The 23,819-nt window shown below is 41.6% G+C and overlaps 1 non-coding gene across 1 annotated transcript; it reads right to left on the bottom strand.

Annotated features, from left to right (window-relative positions):
• Nucleotides 1-5,183: 5,183 nt before the first annotated feature.
• Nucleotides 5,184-5,318, bottom strand: LOC139031693 (small nucleolar RNA SNORA70). The gene has a single exon (XR_011484184.1). It is a non-coding gene; the product is annotated as a small nucleolar RNA SNORA70 (small nucleolar RNA).
• Nucleotides 5,319-23,819: the final 18,501 nt, after the last annotated feature.

Here is a 23,819-nt window from a genome sequence, read left to right as displayed (position 1 = left end):
AATTTCCATTTTATGTTTAATTTTACTTCTATACCTCCATCTTTCCTTGACAAAGGTGTGTCTCTAGCACCACTCATAATTTGGAGTGATGAATTACTGACATCACTCTTAGGTTCACAAATGGAGTGAGAAGGGACAAGGAAGGGAGAGAAGCTGCAAATAGAGATAAAGAGCTATGAGAAAGCTCATGATACATATGTGTGTGAGAGAAATATCCAGAAAGAGAAGTAAACTGAATTACGTGTGAAGGTCAGAGGGAGAGGAGTTGGTGCCTGCAGGAAACTTGTCTGATCAGTCATCACAGTGAAGCAACTAAACTGACAGATGTCTTAAGAGGTTAGATTTCTCTGTTCCTGACATTTAGATGGCCAACAGGCACATGAAAAAATGTTCAATGTTGCTAAGTATTAGATAAATGCAAATCAAAAATACAATAAGTATCACCTCTCTCTGGTCAGCATGGCCAAAATGTCTACAAATAATAAATGCTGGAGAGGGTGTGGAGAAAAAGGAACCATTCTATGCTGTTGGTGGAAATGTAAATTGGTACAGCCACTATGGGGAACAGTATAGAGTTTCCTTAAGAAACTAAAACTACAATTGCCATATGATCTTTCAATCATACTCATGGGCATTTATCTAGAAAAAAACTAATTTGTAAAGACATATGCATCCCAACGTTCACTGCAGCACTATTTACAATAGACAGGATATGGAAGCAACCTAAATGTACATTGACAGATGAGTGGATAAAGAAGATGTGGTACATGTATACAATGAAATATTACTCAGCCATAAAAAGGATGATACAAGAAAGGATGATGCAAATAATGCCATTTGCAGTAACATGGATGGACCTGGAGATTACCATCCTAAGTGAAATAAGCTAGACAAAGAAAGAAAAATACCATATAATATTGCTTATATGGAAATCTAAAAAAAAAGATACAAATGAACTTATCTACCAAACAGAAATAGACTCACAGTCATAGAAAAGCTAATGGTTACCAAAGGGAAAAGGGTGGGGAGGGATTAAATTAGGAGGTTGGGATTAACATATCCACATTGCTCTATACAAAATAGATAACCAACAAAGATGTATAGCACAGGGGACTATATTCAATGTTCCGTAATAACCTATAAAGAAAAAGAATCTGAAAAAGAATATATATGTCTGAATCACTGTGCTGTATGCTTGAAACTAACACAACACTGTAAATCAACTATGCTATTTTTTTTTTTAAGTTTTAAAGTTGAAAAAAAAAAAAAAGATTTCTCTGTTCCTGGCCACCTAAAAAATTACTTTCATTTACCAAAGTGTTTTCCAGAGAACAGTCTGGTAGGGGGAGAACCTGGCTGCAAAGAGGTCACGGAACACTGAGTCTACTTTCTTCATGAAGGGAGACAAGCTACTTTGGGCCATTTCTTTGAAGTCCCTCTAGAGGCTTTTAAAGGTTGTGTAGTGGCATCTGGTCTTTAATCCCAGACATCAAACTTGTTGATTTTTGCCCTGAACCATCTGCTTCTCAACTTTCAGAGAATCTTTCCTTTGTGACCAGTAGGGAAAGAAATATTGCATTTTTATTTCTTTCTGTTTTGCCTTCCCCTCCCAGTCACAGCGTTAGAAAGGGGGAACTTACTTGTCAGACGGTGCGCTGAAAGCCTAGACGCACAGTGCTGACCTTGGCGTCTGCAGCACATCTCCTCCAGGTGGATGCCTTTCCCTTCAATTTCTGATATTGTGAGCGACGCTGAGTCTAGTCTTGGGACCGCTCAATGTCAGCACACTCTTTGTACTACTTGCCGTCATCACGATCATGAGGAGCATGGGCTCTGGGACCTGACTGCCTGTTTGAATTCCAGTGGAGCAAGCGCCTGGACATATTATCTCAGACCCATTCTCCACGCCTCCAAGGTGATATAATGATAGCTGCTGGCTCAATGAGACATTGTGAGGATTAAATGAGATAAAACACGGAAAACCTTCACTCAGTGTCTGGCGTTTTGTAACTCCCATGAACATTAGTTGTGGTTTCCCAAGTGGCATTAGCGGCAAGGGACCTGCCTGCCGATGCAGGAGACATAAGAGAGGTGGGTTCAGTCCCTGGACTGGGAAGATCCCCTCGAAGAGGGCATGGCAACCTCTTACCTGGAGAATCCCATGGACAGAAGAGCCTGGAGGACTGCAGTCCATAGGGTCGCAAAGAGTTGGACATGACTGAAGTGACTTAGTATGCATGAACACCAGCTATTATTATTGTACTACTACATCCTTAATATAGTAATAGTATTTTCAGTAATAAAGTGGGAGAAAGCTCCGCACTGGCCAGAGAACTTGCAGCAAGAGTGAAGCTTAAGTAGTCAAACAAGCCCTTCCTTGAGTTCATCCTAGTCCAAAGAACTTGGTGTTGCCATATATGGGATACGAAGTTCAGAAATGGCTGTTTCCAAACTGATGAATTCCCTGAGGACTTTTTCTCCATTGTGGTTCATCTGATCATGCCCTCTGTTTCCAGCGGTAATGATTGTTTCAAACCAGCCACAAGCTGGAAGAACATTGCTCTGTGGTAAGCCCAGTGCCACCCTAATTCCATCTTCTCCAATTCTACAAACCCCAGGTGGTATGTGGGACAATTAATGTAGGCTTCCATGACAAACAGTTGCTGGGCACTGTAGAAACCCTCACTTCAAGAGGACTGCAGGTTCTGGCCATCAGAATGACAACTGTGATAATTGAGCTACCCTTCTGGACAAAATGGCGGCTCTCTCAGTGAAAAAGTTTAGGAGACTGACTTTTTTTCCCCCTCTGAAACCACTATTTATTGCATGAGATTTCAGAAGATCATGAAAAAGAGCAAGTTTATAAGACACTATGAGGTTGTATAAATAAAATGAAGTCATATCTGGAAAAAATGTACCAAAGAACATTGAACCCAAAATATCTAACTTTGCAATCCATACTCGGCCAAAAGTCCCATTGAATTAAAGCACAGACAGTGTAGCTATGTATACAAGATGCCTTTAAAGTTCCTCCATAAATTTAGAGAAAAAGGAATAGTCTGTTTAGAGGTACTAAGGCAAAATTCCTTACTGTGGATTTATAGGCACTCGCACAAGTGGTCCCCAAACACCCTTTTTAATTTTTTTATTATAAATAAGAAAGAACAGATTCTACCCTCATGACTTCCACTTTTGAACTTATAATCACCAGCACGAAGAACAGAATTCTTGGAAAAAAGGAAGGCTGAATTCCAGGACTCTGAAAGGGAAGTTATAGTCTGACTGAATGTTGATTGTATTTTAAATCTACCACATTTCTCCTTTGAAACCCACATATTACTTAACATCTTAGCTGCTTTGTGTTGAATTTGTTGAAGGAAATTTTTCAGTGTTTTCAGGCCTTTATCCTAATGGTTTTTATTTCTTAATTTTCCCCTTTTTCATTTCTTTTTAAGAATTTATTTTATTTTTTATTAATTTTCCTCTTTGAATAAGTGAGAAAATCAAGCTGACTAAGCAATACTATATGAGTCATCCATTTATTAATAACATAGAAATTCTGGGAATTGTAGCTTTCTTTTGGTTCTCACCTGGTGGCTCAGAGGTTAAAGCATCTGCCTGCAGTGCAGGAGACCCAGGTCTGATCCCTGAGTCGGGAAGATCCCCTGGAGAAGGAAATGGCAACCCACTCCAGTATTCTTGCCTGGAGAAGCCCATGGACAGAGAAGCCTGGTGGGCTACAGTCCATGGGGTCGCAAAGAGTCAGACATGACTGGGGGACTTCACTTCACTTCACTTCATGCATGATTGAAATCAAGTAGTTTCTACTTCTAGGCAGACCTAGGCAGTTTTTGCATGCGGGCTAAATCACTTCATTGGTGTCTTTACTGTTAAGCCACTGGGGAAGTCCCCGGCAGTTTTTAGGGCATGTCAAAAGGGGTGGTGTCTTGGTTCTTACTGTAGAAGCACCTGCAGCTGCTGTGACCCAAATTTGAGCAGTAACTCAGTGGTGTGGCTGGCAAAGGAGGAGGAAGTGGCTATGAAGAGCTAATGTTAACAAACAGATAACCAACCAACGGGTGGTAAAAAATCTGCCTGCAATGCAGGAGACCCTGATTGGATCCCTGGGTCAGGAAGATCACCTGTAGAAAGAAATGACAACCCACTCCAGTATTCTAGCCTGGAGAATTTCATGGACAGAGGAGCCTGGTGGGCTACAGTCCATAGGGTCGCTTAGAGTGGGACATAACTGAGCACCACACATGCGTAATCAACCAAGTCATCCCTCCCCCAATACCTGCCAGTACCAAGGGTGATAATGTGGAGATGGCTGTGCAGTGGGCAGTGCAGATGTTTGCTATCTATGAGTATTCCTTTATTACAGTTCAGTGCTACTGAACTCTGATTATATGACACAGAAATGTATGGGATGCAGGAAGACTGCGGGGTTTAACCTCGACCCCACAGCCTTATCTCCATATAAAGTAGCTATCAACTACATTGAGACCACAGGATTTATATGAACATATCATATCATTGCATTTATTAAAAATATTCACAATCACCATTTCATAAAATTTCCCCACAATCCTATGATATGGTAGGTATCATCATTTTCATTTTACCAAAGAAGTACTAAATATAGGAAAAGTGCTTGATCTTACTAACAATATGAGAAGTACACATTATAACAGGAAAGCATACTTCGACTATCAAACTAACAAAGTCTTGTAGATCATCAAATCAGCAATATATATATATATTTTTGACAGGAAATAGTATTTATTGGTGAGCGTGATTAAGGAGGGAACAGCGCTGATGCTCATGAGTGCAGGGCCCGCCATTTGTCCAGGGGACCACAATTAGGGATGTATTTGACCCCACAGCCATCCGGGGTAAGTCGCTTTTCTGCCACCATGTTCTCAAATTCATCCGCATTGAACTTGGTAAATCCCCACTTCTTGGAGATGAGGATCTTCTGACGGCCAGGGAACTTGAACTTGGCCCGGCGGAGGGCTTCAATCACATGCTCCTTGTTCTGCAGCTTGGTGCGGATGGAGAATATGACCTGGCCAATGTGGACCCTGGCCACTGTGCCCTGGGGTTTTCCAAAGGCACCGCGCATAACTGTCTGAAGTCTAGATTGGGAAACAGCAGGCCAGTCATGAATGCCCCCTAGGAAGAGTTGTCGCCAAGGTCCCTTAGGGCTACCTGTACAGGCAACAGGCTGCATACACTACCAAGGAGGCTGCTGTTTGCAGCCCCTGCACACTGGGCCCCCATGGGGAAAAGAGCACAGTCGGCTTAACTGGCTGCAAAGTCGAATCAGCAATATTTAGAATAACGGTTATGTTGGCAAAGTTGCATCAAGATGGAATTTCTCCTTCTACTAGTGGAAGCACATGCTGGTAAAACCTTTCTGAAGGGCAATTTGCAACATGTATCAGAACCTTTAAAAGTATTTAAACCTTTGGATGCAGTGATTTCATTTCTGAGAGTTCCTTCTAAGAAAGTAATAGGAAATGTGGACAAGTATTGTAAACATAGATGTTTCTCACAATATTTTTTATTAAGGTAAAAACTTGGAAATAATTGAAACATTTAACCACAGAAAAGTCATGATACACCTACACAGTGGAGTACTATCAGGCTCCTGGAAGTGATATCTTTGAGAAATTTTTAATGATGTGAGAAAATGTTCAGAATACAAATGTTAAGTGAAAAAGCAGGATGAAAAGCTTATCTAATAGCATGATCACAGTTATATAAAAACATGTACCTAAACCCAAATCTAAACTAGACTGGAGAAAATAGGACTGTAGCTATCAGAGGTTTCTAGGTTATGTATAATTTTGGATTTTAAAAATACTTTTCTGCATGTTCCCCATTTTTAGAAGGAGGCTATATTACTTTTGTAGTCAGGGGAAAAAAACCCCAACAAAGTTCTAAAAATAAAGTGGAAAAGTATGCTCAGAGAGATTAATTAACTTGCCCAAGGTCACACAGCTGCAAAGCAGAGGAGCCAGCACCTAAACCTGGTTCTGGCTCTAATTCCAGTGTCTCCTTTCCCATACCACAGTGTCTCTGAAAGTAGTTAACTTCAGCAATGTATCACTGATGTTTCAGTTGTTAGAGAAGGAACCATTTGTGGAATCATGCTAGAATCTTCATGAATTCTATGATTAGACTCAGATATACAAGCATTCCTTGGTGGGTGGTGGTGGTTTAGTCGCTAACTCGTGTCCAACTCTTGCAACCCCATGGACTATAGACTGCCAGGCTCCTCTGTCCATGGGATTCTCTAGGCAAGAATATTGGAGTGGGTTGCCATTTCCTTCTCCAAGGGATCTTCCCGACCCAAGGATCGAACCCTGGTCTCCTGCATTGCAGGCAGATTTTTTATCAGCTGAGCTATGAGGGAACTCCTTTGTAGTACCGCTCAAATTTCTGAGTCCTACAAGCTTCTGACACCCACATTTAGAACACACACATATACTAAGCACACTGCTGGGTATTACCTGCATGAGATGTGAAGCTCCCTTAACACAGAGAACCATGGAGATCCAACACAGAGCACGACCTGGAAAGGTTATTTATTCCAGTGATTTCTAAAATGAACTAAATGGCAAAATTACTGGGATGATTTTCCAGAAATACAGATCCAGGTCCACCCTAGAGATTCTATTTTAGTAAGTCTGTGGTGGAGCCCTTGCCTCTGGACCAAGACTGTCTTTAAACTACTCAAGCCAGTGGTGGAAATGTGTCTGAGGAGCTCCCTGTATGCACAGTGAGTCACGGGTGGTGATTTCACTACTCAAGTTTAGAAAAACTCCCCCTCCAATATCAGGATCCACTTAGAACTTGAGGGTACTGTCCACTGAGTCCTGTGATGACTTGGCCCACCCACTCAGTGGTTAATGGGGGAACCACCTTGGCATCCAGTGCTGCCTCTGTTGGTTTTCCACTCCTGCTTAATAAATGACATCCCTCGCTCAAAAAAAATACTTGGTGTCTTCAAACTACAAACATCTATTACACTTTCTGTTGATCAGAAATCTGGGCACAGCTTCACCGAGTGCCTCTGGGTCAAGGTCTCTCTGAGGTTGCAGGCAAGCTGTTGGCTAGGGTTGTGGTTTCATCTGAACGCCAGAGAGGGGATGAAAAAGGGGAGGGAATTTACTTTCATGCTCCCTGATGTAGTTACTGGCAAGTTTCTTTTCTTTTTTCTCCAGCCTAATGCACAGCATGGTTCCCACAGAAAGAATGATCAAAGAGAAAAAGAGAGGGAACGAGAGAAAGTGAGAACGTTTGCATTCAAGCTGGAAACCACAATCTTTTTATGCTCTAATCTCAGAATTGACATTTCATCACTTTTCTGTATTTGCTAGATGCCAGTGAATAACCAAGGGGAGGGAATTACACAAGGGTGTGAATACCAGGATTCAGAGGTCACTGGTATCCACCTTGGAGGATACTTGCTACACTGCCCCAGGCAAACAGCAGAGTTAAAATTCTACACCAAACCACCTTCACCTCTATTCTACAACTTCTACTTGGTAAATAGGCAGAGGTGGGACTGGAGTGAACTCTGCCTATTGGTGGTAATTGAGTCAATAGACCCAAAGTAGAAAGAAAACAAAACTTCAAGTTTAATGTAGGGCAGTGCCTGAATTTTCACTCACAGCATAAGCCATGGATGTCACTTTAGGTATCAATAGAGAGACTCAATTAGCCAATAGGTTCATTCACTGTGCTTTGGTCCTTGAAGGAGGGAACATTACAAATGAACTTGGGAGCTATTATTTTCAACTCTGACACACTAGTGAAATACTCAGTTCTACTAGAAAGCATACTTGAACTTCATGTCCTGACCTCAAATGCAACCTGCTCAGGGGTGGATATAATTATATTTTCCATCCTCTTTGGACGATAGACAACAAATACTGAGTAAAAATAAATATATTTATTTATATTTTGTACATATGTATATATATACATATGTATATATATGTTTAATATATATGTATACATATACACCCCACACTCTTCATTGGGACCACCTAGGGTGCCTCTACTTACCCCATGATCTCCAGCTCAGCCTTGGTAGCAGAGCCTTCTAGTAATGTTGACAAAGCTAGGCATCCAGACACAACCAGCTTATCCACTAGACCTGCCGTGTAAAGTTAATTTCAACTTGCCATCTGGTCGCCAGCTGACCACTGCTACACGCATTTTCAGCATCTCAACTTGTTATTGTCAGAGCCACAAATTAAAGCAGTCAATACAGCTGCACCATGCCTGCTCTTAGTATGGGGTGTTTTCTGACTCACTCTGTGAAATCACTGATGAGGAGGGAATCCCCACTGTCATTTCAGCTGCCAAGACATTTCACGCCAACCAACTGTGAAAGGAAAGCTGCTAATGATATGAAATCCCTTTTTATGGCCAGGGCTGGGCCAAGGCCACCAGACAGGCCATGTTTTTCCCATGCTGCTGGACCACTCAGAGAAGTTCTTAACAACCAAGACCGATCCGTCTGTTCATGGAAGGTAGGAGAAGGACAGGCCAATCCCTAAGCCATGCCCAAGGACCCTGAGAACACTGGCATGATTCCATAAGCCACTATCCAATCCTTCCCTCACACCTCAAAATTTTAGAAGGGAGCTTAAGTTAGGTTTAGAGGTAAAATAGAAGAGGTAATACTTTTGGCAGATCACCTAGGAAAACTAAAAGTGATTCCCAAGGTAACTGTTTGAGTTACGGAAAGTCTCATAAATATTGCTACCCCATCAAAGTCTATCTCTGCCCCTAATTCAAGCCAGGTGATGTCCCAAAGACTTGCACAAAGTAATTGCCAAGAGAAGCACCTGTGGTGCAATGGAAAGACCCCTGCTTTGGAGTCAGAGAACTTGCTTCCATGTTTCACTTTTGCTATTTTCTTGCTGTGTGACCTTGTGTAAAAACTAGGACTTTCTGAATTTCATATTCTTTTCTATTTATTATCAACAACTTCATATGATTGCTGTGAAATTAAGTGAATATTAAAATAATGTCACTAGACATAGAAGGGAATGTTAAAATAATGTCAGTATTTAAAAAAATTTTTTTAACCATTCTGTCCCTGTGACAGAAATTCTGCCATCAGAAGTGTGATTCTTTCGGATAAAACTCTGCTCTCTGGTGCGTGTGTGTGTGTGTGTACTCAGTCGTATCCAATTCTTTGCGGCCTTGTGGACTACAGCCTGCCAGGCTCCACTGTTGGTGGAATTTTCAAGGCAAGAATACTGGAGTGGGTTGCCATTTCCTCCTCCAGGGTGCCCTCTTTTAAAAGTAAACATCTTTGGAAAAAAAGGTAACAGGATCTAAGTGATCAGTCAATAGATTGAACTTCCCCAGCAAATAGGTATTTTAGAGTACTCAAGGGATGAGGGTGCAAGAGAAAAGGGATTTGGGGGAGCTTAGGAATGGTGTCTTCAAAGAACAGAAATACAGGTAGGTGTCTGGTCTTCATGTGACACAGGCTGGCTGGTGCAAGGACATTTCTTGAGAAGGAGAAGGGGACCCTGGAGGTGGGGCGACCGCTTGATTCCAGTCTGATATTTGAACTATAAATTCTTGTTTCTTGTTCACCAATGTTTCCCCACAGCTTATTACAGGGCTTGGCATATGATAGTTGCTAAATGAATGTTTGTAGACTAAAAACTATGCTTTGCAGACTTTACCCTTTTCCCAGGGTCAGTCCTCAATTAGCTGATTGACCTAGGCTTTGGGGTACCTCTCCTGGACACACTTCTCTTCCTGCCCTCTGCCTTTCCCTCTGGTATTTCTGAGGTGGGGCAAATCTCCACCCCCCGCCCCGACACATTACAACCCTGGCAATGGCTTCCCAAATGCCCCTGAAGCCCTAGACAGAGATCTGCGTGGCAGGGGCCCCTCCTCAAACAGGTCAATTCCTCATCATTTATGACTCAGAAGCAGAATGGGCACTGATTCCAGGTGTGACATGCAGGTGTAGGTGACATCTCTAAGTCAGGGGCACCCAGCCCAGCAGAATAAGCATGAGTATCATAGAAGGCAAGGGGCCAGCAGGCTCGTGGGTCAGGAACTGGCCTGATCTAACAAGTCCATGCTCAGGCCTCCTGGTATTTTCGGATTCCTGTCTTTATCACAAGAGCCTTTCTGACTAGTTTTATGATTCTTCTATACGAAACTAAAGCAACATTATAGCTCTTGATTAGAGGTAATTATAGGTCAAATACAGATTCAGGGGGGAAAAAAATGTGTTTCCCCAGTAACCAGGAGACTAAATTCAGGGGCTGAGAAAATTAGAAAGTGTCAAATAGAGAAACATCAAATTGGTTTTCACCTGATTAAAATAGCAGCTCAAAATTCCCTTTTTTCCCCACACATTCACAGTAGATTTTTTAGAGTGTTCACTGCGTGAGTCTCAGTGAAGGTTGAAACCCCTTCCCTGTGTTTTGCTGACACTAATGCAAAGACTCCTAAGTCCGGACCTATAAGGGCCTGGGGAGGCCATGACCCCCACATGGCAAAGTGATAGCACTTCTTCTTGAGCAAACATTCTCCTTGTTGGAGTTTCACCTGCCAATCCATTATTAACATTCTGTCCCTTCTCTTCTCTAAAAACACGCGAATGGGAAAGCTATTCACTATTTGTCCATATGAGGCAGGTTTGCATTGTGAAAAGTTAATACTTAGTCACAAATAAATCATTAATAGACCAAGATTTAGGAGTGCAGTGGGGAATTTTGTCAAATCAACTGAGTCTCCCTGAAGTCTCTCAGAGTCACTGTAGAAGCAATCTCTTACTCAGCATTTGTGTGAGGGCAGGATGGCTAGGGGAGTTCCGATGTTTTAAATGACCAAGAATGAGAATAGATGTCCTTTGGAAGAAATGCCTGTTGAATTCAATTGAGGTGAACTTTCACTGTTGTTGTTGTTCAGTTGTTAAGTCATGTCCGACTCTTTGCGACCCCATGGACTGCAGCATGCCAGGCTTCTGTGTCCTTCACTGTCTCCCGGAGTTTGCTCAAACTCATGTCCATTGAGTCAGTGATGCTATTTAACCATCTCATCCTCTGCCGCCCCCTCCTCCTTTTACTTTCAATCTTTTCCAGCATCAGGGTCTTTTCTAATGAGTTGGCTCTTCACATCAGGTGACCAAAGTATTGGAGCTTCAGCTTCAGCATCAGTCCTTCCAATGAATATCCAGGATTGATTTCCTTCAGGATTGGCTGGTTTGATCTCCTTGCTGTCCAAGGAATTCTTAACAGTCTTCTGCAGCACCACAATTTTAAAGTATCTGTTCTTCAGCACTCAGCTTTATTATGGAGAAGGAAATGGCAGCCCACTCCAGTATCTTTTGCCTGGAAAATTCCATGGACAGAGAAGCCTGGAAGGTTACAGTCTATGGGGTCGCAAAGAGTCAGACATGATGGAGCATGCATATGCAGCTTTCTTTATAGTCCAACTCGCACATCCATATATGACTAATAGAAAAACTGTAGTTTTGACTAAATGAACTTTTGTTGGCAAAGTGATGTCTCTGCTTTTTAATATGCTGTCTAGGTTTATCAAAACTTTCCTTCCAATGAGCAAGCATCAGTCACCATCTGCAGTGATTCTGCTGCTCAAGAAAATAATATCTGTCACTACTTCTACTTTTTTCCCTTCCATTTTCCAGGAAGTGATGGGGCTGGATGCCATGATCTTAGTTTTTTGAATATTGAGTTTTAAGCCAGCTTTTTCACTCTCCTCTTTCACCCCCATCAGGAGGCTCTTTAGTTCCTCTTCACTTTCTGCCATTAGAGTGGTATCATCTGCATATCTAAGATTGTTGGTATTTCTCCTGGCAGTCTTGATTCCAGCTTGTAATTCATCAAGCCCTTTGCATGATGTACTCTGCATGTAAGTTAAATAAGTAGGGTGACAGTATATAACCTTGACATACTCCTATCCCAGTTTTGAACCAGTCCATTGTTCCAGGCCATGTGGGAAGCTTAATCCCAACACCAAAGCAACCCTGGAACCCAAGCTGTAGGAACTCAGCTACAGGACTCCACCCACTGTGTGATCCACCTTCTAGAAATCCAGTTCAACCCTCTGCAAGAGATCAACCTCTCTTCAGTGAGTCCAGGGTTCCCAATGCTTGTTAAATGTCCAGTCCAGGCCTGTCTTGGAGCGCTCATCATTAGCGAGGGGTGCTGATGGCTGAGGAGACGGTGCCCAGGGAAGTCTGGGTGCAACGCACTGAAGCGGGGCAGATGTCCAGGGCTCTGCTTCCCCAGAGGCCTGGACATGAAGCTGCCAACTTGCCTCAAGCAGTTGGAATTCTTCAGGACCTGCCTGACTCACTTCCAACATTGCATTCAGTGAAGGCGGCTCCCGGTCTGTCTGGCCAAATCCCTTCTCATTAAAGCTCTTCTGATAACCTCCACTCAGCACACAGTATCAATATGAGGTTGCCCCAGGGAGGTGGGCATGGAAGAGGCTTGGAATCAGTTATCTCACGGGCACGGGCAGTGGAGAAACAATGCCAGTGAAAACTGAGGACCATGGGAGGCAGAGCTCCACTTGGGACCCCCATCCCAGGGGTTCCTGCTCTCGCAGCTGCCCGGGTGCGGGCATACAGAGTGCTTTCACAATAGTTTTCAAAGGAAGATGGCCCTCCACATACTCAGCTTAGAGGACTTTGCACTGTCAGTCACCTGAGCCACAATGGTCAGTTCACGGCTTCTAGCTTATCACACAGTCACACTTGGGTGTGCTCCATGTGTGTGTGTGCTTGTGTGTGCATTCAGTCACTCGAGTTTGTACACAGCCCTGCAGATCCTTCCCCATAATGGGTCTCAGTGCTGGGCCAGCCTCTGGCTCAATCACATCTTCTATACAATGATCCTTGGTTAGCAAGTGGTCAGCTAGGCAGGAGAGAGAGCTCTGCTAAAGTCAGGGTCCACAATGTGTGTGTCAGGAACATACTATCGAGACTATAGGTGTCAGGAAGAACATACGGAAGAAGCATGTAGGTCATGGAAGAAAGGGCCTTGTCAATTCCATGCAGGTTATGTCATTCTTCCCACTTGGGGTTTTGCTGCATGAAACTGGACCTTCCCAGAGACTTCACTTACCTAGTTCAGGAACTGACAAGAACTAGACTGGTCTTGGAAACCATTCCCAATGCAGAGAAATTTGTGCTTAAGAACAGGAGCTCGGCGTTAGGTGTCTGGGTGACACAGTCTTAGGCAAATCACTGTTATCTTTTGTGTCTTAGTATTCTTGTATGTAAAACACAGAAAATATCAGCTTCTTCCCTGAGTTCATTGTGAGGGTTAAATGTGACGATGTCTGTAAGAAGGTTAACTCTGCGCTTACCGTGTGGCAACAGAGCCCACTCTTACTCTGATGGGCGTGTTCTCCTGACTTAACACTTCAGACAGAATAGAGACTTCTGGCAACTTTCAGGGACACACAGAAGGTTGACATGAATCCTTCCTGTGGGTTTCTAGACCTTTCCCAGAGGAGGAGAGCAACCAGGAGTCAGCATTGCCCTAGTGAGATATTTGCATGTGGATAAATGTTGTTTGCTTGAATTTCTGGGACAGATATGAAGCATCGCTCCGGACCTCTGGAAGTTTCTTTGTAAAAATACTCATACTGTACCCAGAGGAAGGTCTTTCTTCATCCAGGTGAAAAGAGATTACTCTATTAATATTGAGAATGATCTAAGGTGAATCATATATAAAGTCTGGATTCTTTGTTCTTGCTTCTGAGAGTGAACAACTCCTCAGCAGCTATACCCCTGGGATATTAATATTAAACATCCACACGCCCTGCCCGCATGGATGTACACACACACACCATCTAAACTTGCTATATAACACTTGTTATTCTCCAGAGAGAGGACTCAGATCTGAGACTGCAGGACAGGAATGCCCCCTTCACCTATTACAGATCAAACTGTTACTCTCCCTCTTTACTCTCTCCCCAGAGTGCTATAAGGTAGGTATATGCCTATATTTTGTAATGACTTGCCAAATCACTGAAATCTCAGCCGGGAATGAGAACCGCTGTAGTTGATGTTATCCGCAGATCTTATTCAGATTAATTTTGTTAGTCTCTCTTCACCATTTTTGGGGGGTAGCAGAGAAGAGTTGTCATTTTTGTTATGTTCATGACAGCTGATTAATTTCTGTGCTCATGTCAGCTTGGTTAACAAAAAGCTTCCTCTGGCAGCTGCATGGAAGTGAAGTCAATTGCCTGTATGTGGGTGAGTCTGTGTCCATATACTCAATTTCCTTGTATTAACTTAGGGGCCATTTCTCACCTTGTTCTCTAGCTTTGCAGCCAAAATAAGTACAGGGCTCCTATTGATTTTTGTGACCTGGAGTTGGGCTGCTTTCAGTAGAAATGAAACAGGCTCAGATCTGTCCCATCGAGAAGAGAGCAAGCAGAGAAATAAACCATAAATTCAGGTGCACCCGAGTACAGGCGGTGGTTGGATTTTCTTCTTTCTTTGAGTGCAGACCAAATGCTACGGTTGGGCTTAAACTTTCTGTACAAGGAAGATTTTTGGAGTTTTTACTGTGAAGCATAGTTTCCATTATTTATCCTACTCTCATGAGTTCTACTAGCTAAAGGAACCATCACTGTGGAATGTATAGAACTCAACTTACCTAGAGTACTAGCTCCTTGAGACAAGGTAAATTTGAAGCAGGATAAAACATGAAAAAGGAGCAGTTCTCTACCCTACCCTGTGTGTTTTCCATTGGAAAGTATGTTCAGTCAGTTCAGTCACTCAGTCGTGTCCGACTCTTTGTGACCCCATGGACTGCAGCAGGCCAGGCCTCCTTGTCCATCACCAATTCCCGGAGTTTACTCAAACTCATGTCCATTGAGTTGGTGATGCGATCCAACCATCTCATCCTCTGTCATCCCCTTCTCCTGCCTTCAATCTTTCCCAGCATCAGGGTCTTTTCAAATGAGTCAGTTCTTCACATCAGGTGGCCAAAATATTGGAGTTTCAGCTTCAGCATCAGTCCTTCTAATGAATACTCAGGACTGATTTTCTTTAGGATAGACTTGGTTGGATCTTCTTGCAGTCCAAGGGACTCTTCAAGAGTCTTCTCCAATGCCACAGTTCAAAAGCATCAATTCTTTGGTGCTCACCTTTCTTTATAGTCCAGCTCTCACATCCATACATAACTACTGGAAAAACCATAGCTTTGATTAGACAGACCTTTGTTGGCAAAGTAATGTCTCTGCTTTTTAATATGCTGTCTAGGTTGGTCATAACTTTTCTTCCAAGGAGCAAGTGTCTTTTAATTTCATGGCTGCAGCCACCATCTGCAGTGATTTTGGAGCCCCCCAAAATAAAGTCTGCCACTGTTTCCACTGTTTCCCCATCTATTTGCCATGAAGTGATAGGACCGGATGCCATGATCTTAGTTTTCTGAATGTTGAGTTTTAAGCCAACTTTTTCACTCTCCTCTCACTTTCATCAAGAGGTTCTTTAATTCTTCTTTGCTTTCTGACATAAAAAGTACCATCTGTATATCTGAGGTATTGATATTTCTCCCAGCACTCTTGATTCCAGCTTGTGCTTCATCCAGCCCAGCGTTTCTCATGATGTACTCTGCATATAAGTTAAATAAGCAGGGTGACAATATATAGCCCTGACCTACTCCTTTCCCTATTTGGAACCAGTCTGTTGTTTCAGATAAAATGTTTTTATACTTGATTCAATTCTGCAAATACTGTAATTATATAACCTGATATGGTTTTATGTTTCTTTAAATATATATATTTTATTGAATTATAGTTGACTTACAATGTTTCAGGTGTACAGCAAGGTGATTCAGTTACACAAAATACATATATATTATTTTTTAAATTATTTTCCATCATAGATTATTACAAGATACTGTCTATAGTCCCCTATGCTATACAGTAAACTTTATTTGCTTGTTGCATATCTATTTTTTAATTAGAAATTTAGCATTCTATTCTTACTAAGTCAACAAAGTGGGATCAAGATGCCATAATTTTTTAGATAGGCAAAAATTCATAAGTTTTATAAAATATATGTATATCATACATATATATGTATACAATAGTTTTTCTACTACACTTGATAAAGAGTTGAGAAAGAACATCAAAAACAGATGGAGAAATTGGAGAACATAAACTAAGTGAAATGGGAGCACTGAATATGAAATAAAAAAAGTGAAACAAACTAGATAAAAGTAAAAGATCATCATATAGTCCTACTGTTTTTAAACATGACTGCTCATTAGAAATGTATCTGGAGCTCTGGAGGAAAAAAAGCAATACCTGGGCATTGTATTTTTCAAAAATTTCAAGATAATTCTGATACACATCTGAATTTTAGAAAGTGATTACAGATTTTTGTATTAGATACTAGTTTTGGTGATACAGAGTTCTATTATTTCTTCTGTTGACCAATCACGATACAATAGTGTTAAGTGAGTAACAGTTACATAATCACAATAGTAAAAGATGTTTATCAGTTTTCACAATCAATAGCCAGACAAAAAATAAAAGATAATTACAGTTGCAAGCCATAATGAGAACATGATTAACTTAGCAATATAAAATAATTACATACAACTTGGGGGGTGGTCAAGGTGAGTGATGTGGTAAGTGGAAGTGCATACATGCACATGTTTTCATCCATCCAGTCAGTCTATGTCTTTTGGTTGGTGCATTTAATCCATTTACATTTAAGGTAATTATCAATATGTATGATCCTGTTACTGTTTTCTTAATTGTTTTGGGTTTATTTTCTGTAGGTCTTTTCCTTCTCTTATGTTTCCTGCCTAGAGAAGTGCTTTAGCATTTGTTGTAAAGCTGGTTTTGTCGTGTTGAATTCTCTTAATTTTTGCTTGTCTGGAAAGCTTTTGATTTCTCCATCAAATCTGAACGACAGTGTTGCTGGGTAGAGTATTCTTGGTTGTAGGTTCTTCCCTTTCATTACTTTAAATATGTCATGCCATTCCCTTCTGGCTTGTAGGGTTCCTGTTGAGAAATCAGCTGAAAGCCTGATGGGAGTTACCTTGTATTTTTTTGGTCATTTTTCCCTTGTTGCTTTTATTTTTTTTTTCACTTATTTTTATTAGTTGGAGGCTAATTACTTTACAATATTGTAGTGGGTTTGGCCATATATTGACATGAATCAGCCATGGATTTACATGTGTTCCCCATCCTGAATCCCCCTCCCACCTCCCTCCCCATCTTATCCCTCTGGGTCATCCCAGTGCACCAGCCCCGAGCACTTGTCTCATGCATCCAACCTGAACTGGCGATCTGTTTCACACTTGATAATATACATGTTTCGATGCTGTTCTCTCAGATCATACCACCCTCGCCTTCTCCCATAGAGTCCAAGAGTCTGTTCTATACATCTGTGTCTCTTTTTCTGTCTTGCATATAGCGTTATCATTACCATCTTTCTAAATTCCATATATATGCGTTAGTATACTGTATTGGTGTTTATCTTTCTGGCTTACTTCACTCTGTATAATGGGCTCCAGTTTTATCCATCTCATTAGAACTGATTCAAATGAATTCTTTTTAATGGCTAAGTAATATTCCATTGTGTATATGTATCATAGCTTTCTTATCCATCTGTCTGCTGATAGGCATCTAGGTTGCTTCCATGTCCTGGCTACTATAAACAGTGCTGCGGTGAACATTGGGGTACACATGTCTCTTTCAGATCTGGTTTCCTAGGTATGGGATGCCAAGGAGTGGGATTGCTGGGTCATATGGCAGTTCTATTTCCAGTTTTTTAAGGAATCTCCACACTCTTCTCCATAGTGGCTGTACTAGTTTGCATTCCCACCAACAGTGTAAGAGAGTTCCTTTTTCTCCACACCCTTTCCAGCATTTATTGCTTGTAGACTTTTGAATAGCAGCCATTCTGACTGGTGTATAATGGTACCTCATTGTGGTTTTGATTTGCATTTCTCTGATAATGAGTGATGTTGAACATTTTTTCATGTGTTTGTTAGCCATCTGTATGTCTTCTTTGGAGAAATGTCTGTTTAGATCATTGATCCATTTTTTGATAGGGTCATTTATTTTTTTGGAATTGAGCTGCAGGAGTTGCTTGTATATTTTTCCTTGTTGCTTTTAATATTTTATCTCTGTCTTTAATTTTTGCCAGCCTGATTACTGTGTGTCTTGGTGTATTCCTCCTTGGGTTTATTCTTGCTGGAACTCTGTGCTTCCTGGACTTGGCAGACTACTTCCTTTCCCATGTTTGGGAAGTTTTCAGCTATTATCTCTTCAAATATTTTCTCGGGTCCTTTCTCTCTCTCTTCTCCTTCTGACCACCCTCTAAGGTGAATATTGGTGTGTTTAATGTTGTCCCAGAAGTGGTTTTATGTTTTAAAGTCAATGGAAGTCAATAGCTTTGGTGTGGGATTGGAAATGTATTTCTGCTGTTTCTGTTAGGCAAACAAAACCAAATGCTTTCTTAACTCTCTCGTTGGATTCTTGGACTTGGTACCCTTGTTAAAGCCCACTAAATTGAATCATTGTGTGTCAGGGATGGGGTTTCATGTAATGGCATTCTCACATTTACACAGAGTGTATGTCTCACCTAGAAGGAGAGAACCAGTCATGCCAACCCCTGAGGCTGTGAGCATCTGGACCTTCTGATTAATTTCTTAAAGGATTACATTTCACAAAACTTTTTTAAAAAATGGATTCTTTTTTAAAAAAATATTTATTTATTTTATTGTGCTGGGTCTTAGTTGCAGCACAAGGAATCTTTTAGTTGTGGCAAGTGAGATCTAGTTTCCTGACCAGGATCAAACACGGGTGCCCTGCATTGAGAGCACAGAGTCTTAGCCACTAGACCACCAGGGAAGTCACAAAACTTTTTAATTTCAGAATTTCATATGTTGAAAAGATCAGAACCTGCGAGGTCACTCATTTTAAATATTTTCCCTTTAATTATTTTTTTATTGATATAAAGAGATGGGTGGATGATTGTTTGTTGTTTTTTAATGAAACTTCTGTGAGGAGCGTTAAGGTAGAATTTCCTCTCTGTATTTTGTTTGCTTCCTTTCTGCCCACTTCTCTTTGCTCATCTTGCCAAAACTAACGTTTCTCTATGGCTTTGGTATGTTTTATCCTCAAGACGGACTTTTGATCTTGAAAGATTTAAAGTTTGGAATAAGCATTGGTGGCCTCAAGTTTGCAAAAAAAAAAACCTTCTTAATTTTCTTAATGTCTTACTTTTTTGAACTTGCCACCACTCAGAAATGTGGCTTTCCTTATGTAAGATCCAATTAATCAATTCAAAGGTGTTGGGCAATTATCCAGTGAACGTGGGAAAATACAGCTGGGCTGAAGCAAGCTGCTGAGCAGTCATGAATTCACCAGATATGACTCTCACAACTCTGCTCAGCATGATTCATGTAGACCTAGCTGAGGACTCTAACTCGGGACTTGAAGTAGGAAAAACACTCATCCTTAGTTGTAATTGGTAGTACTGGTCTAGCAACTTCTTAAAATCTTTCCTTATTTTCAATTCCTTGATCATTCTCCTTCACAAAAAAAAAAAAAAAAACAGGAAGGTCTAATTTGCTCATTAATTGTACAGCATCTTAAACACAAAACCCGTAGGACCAGTAACTCTTTATAGTTAAGGAGTTTTATTAAAGATAGTAAGAAAGCTAAGGTAATTAAGTTTATCAGTCATTAGGCCATAAGTTCCTTAACCCTTCTGTGAGGTCAAAGGCTGCTCCTCTAACCACCAAGAGTTAGTCTTGAACAATGTCCTCCATGCCCAGGGGTCCCCGGGCTCTCATCTGACAATTCACTGTAGCTGAGGCATTGGTGCCCTGCACCCACAGCTAGCGCATGACAGTGTACTCCCTTAATTGCTATAATTGCTATCAAAATGTTGCCAAACATCTTTCCTTTTTGATTCATATTGAAGTCAGCTTCTTTTGATTCATACTGAAGTCAGCTAAATTACTCTAGAAAAGGGAGTCCAGGGTCTCTTTTGTGGAGCAATGTAATGAAATTGGCCCCCATGAGCATACACAATGAGAATTCAGATAAGCTGAAAATTGATGCAGAAAGGCAGAGACAGAAACAGAAGGGCAACATGATACTCAGTTATTGTGTGAAAGGGAAGGGAAAGCCACCTTCCATAACTCCAAGCATAAGTCACAGATGGCCCTGCCCAAATAGGGCTTGGGAGAGAACAAATACAACCAGCCGAGAGAAACTAGGAGTAGCTGCAAATGCTTCTTGCAAAAGTTTTTGATGATACTCCCCCAAACCTAGTGACTCACCTTCTCTTTCTCCTGCCGCCATCAAATACTCACTTGATAGTAGTAGATGAGGCTCTAGGTTCTGGTGAGAAAGAATCACATTATGTTACTAGAAGAGCTACAAATGGAGCCCATTTGAGAGAGACTGCAGGGAGATGAATCTTCACAGTGAGGTGTGTTTAACTTCAGAAATCTGGAAGAAATCTCAGGACAGAGTGAAAGCACCCTTATCTTTTCCCTAGGGAGAGGATCGGAACTACTCTTCTCCTTCCCTTCCCAAGAGCCCGCAGTCACAGGAAGGAAAGCCCAGGAGATTCGAGAATGCCTGACACTGCCAATGCTGCGTCGCCAGAAGCGTCTTGGGGTAGGGAGCCAAGTTATTCCTGGAGCAGGAAAGGGCTCCCAGGAGAAAATGGGGCAAATAGAGGCCTGAGGAAGGCAAAGCAGTAAAGAGCTGAGGCCAGAAAAAAGGGAAGAGAAGGAAGGGATTATTAAGAATAGAAGGTAATGTCCTCAAGACCCTCCCTTAGAAGCCCTCGGTGGTGAGGGCTCTCCTTCCGGGCAATGTGTCTACACAACAACCTGATTTCCTCTTCTAAGCTGAGTACAGCTTTGAGAATGAGGTAGAAACCCTCCATAGAAATAGACTTAACTCTTCATCCAGATTCAGGATATTCTTTATTTGCGGAAGCAGGGAAAAGAATGCTGGTATGAATCCGTTTCTTCAAGGGTACTGAGATGGTATAAGATGGGCTGAGGGAGCAGGACTGGAAGAAAGAATCTGAGAAGCAGGAATCAGTAGTTCCAAGTCACCAGATCAAACATGCATTAAACATGTGGTTGAAGGAACAGGCCCAGATCAGAATGCCTCATGACGTCAGCATTAGCTGTTACAAAGCAAACTGAATACATAAGCATCCTTTTGACTCTGCAGGTCAAAGTGCCCCAGAAAGTTTCCAGGGAGCAAGACAGAGTAGGTGGAAATTAATTCTCACTAATGTGATACTCATAAAATATGACTATAGCTTCTTTGTTTAATGTTCTGCCTTTACTGACTTATTTTAATTAATATAAAAATGTATAATAAATTTTATAGGTTCACACATGACCTCAGCTTCCCTAATCCTGTTTTTCTTATAAGGTCACATGTTTCTCAACTGGAAATTCTTCCCCCACAAAGGTCTTCACAAACCTAATATCTGCAGTTGATCATGAATTAAATGTAATGCTATCAAATTGTACTGCCATTAGCTGACAATAAGATTGAGATGTGGCAGATATTATAGGAAGATAAAAATAATGGCCATTATACTGCCATTTGCAGCAACATGGATGGACCTAGGGATTGTCATGCTGAGTGAAGTCAATCAGAGAAGGAAAAATATGTGGCATCCCTTATATGCAGAATCTAGAAGGAAATGATACAAATGAACTTATTTACAAAACAGACCCACAGACTTAGAGAATAAACTTAATGGTTGCCAGGGGCAAGAAAGGAAGAAAGAGATCGTTTGGGAGCTGGGATGACCATGTGCACATTGCTATGTTTAAAATGGATAACCAACAGGGTCCTACTATATAGCACAGGGGACTCTGCTCAATGTTATGTGGCATCCTAAAATGGGAGGGGAGTTTGTGGGAGAAGGGATACATGCATATATATGGCTGAGTCCCTTTGCTGTCCACCTGAAATTATCACAATATTGTTAGTCAGCTGTACTTCAACATAAAATAAAAAGTGGTTTTTTTTAATTAAAAAAAAATACTGATCTTTGTTTATTGATTGGTTACTGCTTACCAGCCACCGTGCTCTATGTTTCACCTCATTTGATCCTGCTGACAACACGGTCAGGTGGTGTTATCCTACGTGACATACTTTATAAATATGGAATCTGAGGCAAAGAAAGTATGAGGGATTTGTTCCACATTCTACAACTGTTGTAACAAGCAGCAGAGAGGGGGATTCAAACCCCAAACTATCTGAACCCAAAGTTTGCAGGTGCTGCCTGTCTATGGGAAAGCAAGGTGACAGAGGGCTTGTGATGGCCCTTGAAGAACGAGTGAAATTGGATATAGAAAGAAGAAAAGGAGAAGTTCAAACTGAGGTTGGGGCAGAGGAGTAAAGACAGATGGAAAGTAGGGAAGACCCATCTGCTTGCTGTTCAAGCTCACGCTGGGACCTAGCGAGAGCTGAGGATGGAAAGCCCAAGGGGACCAAGTGGGGATGCCCTTGAAATAAAGGCTGAGGACTTTCCACGTGATTCATCATGGGAGAGAGAGTTCGTGGGGGCTCCCTCAGTCTTAGTTTGAGTGATGCAACCCGTTCATTTCATTTTACAATCCTTTAGGCCATTTTTGAAGTGGTTATTTTTGGCAGCAACGATGTAGGCAGGAAGTAAGGAGGTATAAGTGTGGCAGGAAAGAAGATAAAGAAGAGATTGTTGCGAGGGTATAGTAGGAATATCTGCCAGGCCGAGGGGAAATATTTTGACCAACTTATTCACTCATGTAAACTGGTTTGTCTAATTTGCTTCTTCTGGGACAATGTCAGATCCTCTAAATACAGAAAAAAGAAAAAGGAGAAGGAAATGAAAGCAGAAAGCTTTAGCTTGGGTTCTCCGGCGGCAGATGGTAGCTGATACTCCTGTCGAGGTGAGTGGTCTCCATCCTAAGCTTAGACCTTCCTGGCTGGTCACTGCAGCTGATTTCTGTTGACAAATCAGCTGTCTCACTGTTGGGGAAGCGAGTCCTCCTGAGTAGACCTACTGGTTGTGAGTCTTATTTCAGACAAGCATTTTATCAGGGGAGTAAGGACTGGTGGATTTTACTAATATAAACTGGTGGGTTTTATTAATATAAACGTTTACATTGGCTTGGTCAAAAAGTTGGTTCGCGTTTTCTGTAAGATGTCGCAGCAAAACCCAAACGACTTTTTGGCCAACCGAACACGTGTTATGTCATTTGATTCCCCCAATAACCCCGAGAAGTGATTATTCCTCAACCTCAGCTGTGGAAATAGGCTGAGAGTTGGCGCTGTGAGTCACATAGTAAGAAAGCGGAGAAGGAGCCTTTGAGCCTGCTTCTTTCTAACTCCAAGCTTAGTGCGCTATCTCCCCCATTACTGTGGATTGTAGGTTAAACACAGACTAAGCAGCAGAGCCGGGGAGGAGTGGGTGAAGGAAATACTGTAAGGGAGTAGAAGGAAAAAGTCTGAGAGGTTTGCCTTGTTGTTTGCATGCAAATTTAGGTTTGGACCTGCCATTTGGGATCCCAATGGAGCCAAGCGCTGCTAAAAGGACTCCTCTCCCCCAGCTTTTGAGTTTTCTAGAAGGAATCTCTCTTTCAATCTCTTTGCCAGAAAATGAATGTGAAGGAGTCCTCACAAAGAGATGAGCTAGATTTGAGAGATTTATGTCTGTGATTTCACTGTGAAAACAGAACTATCTTCCTCGATCTGTTGGGGGGCCACAGTAAGAAGAAGCAAGTGAG

This window comes from Odocoileus virginianus, chromosome 2 (genome assembly GCF_023699985.2).
Source record: "Odocoileus virginianus isolate 20LAN1187 ecotype Illinois chromosome 2, Ovbor_1.2, whole genome shotgun sequence".
NCBI classification, from domain to species: domain Eukaryota; kingdom Metazoa; phylum Chordata; class Mammalia; order Artiodactyla; family Cervidae; genus Odocoileus; species Odocoileus virginianus.
This window is presented reverse-complemented; position numbering and strand designations above follow the sequence as displayed.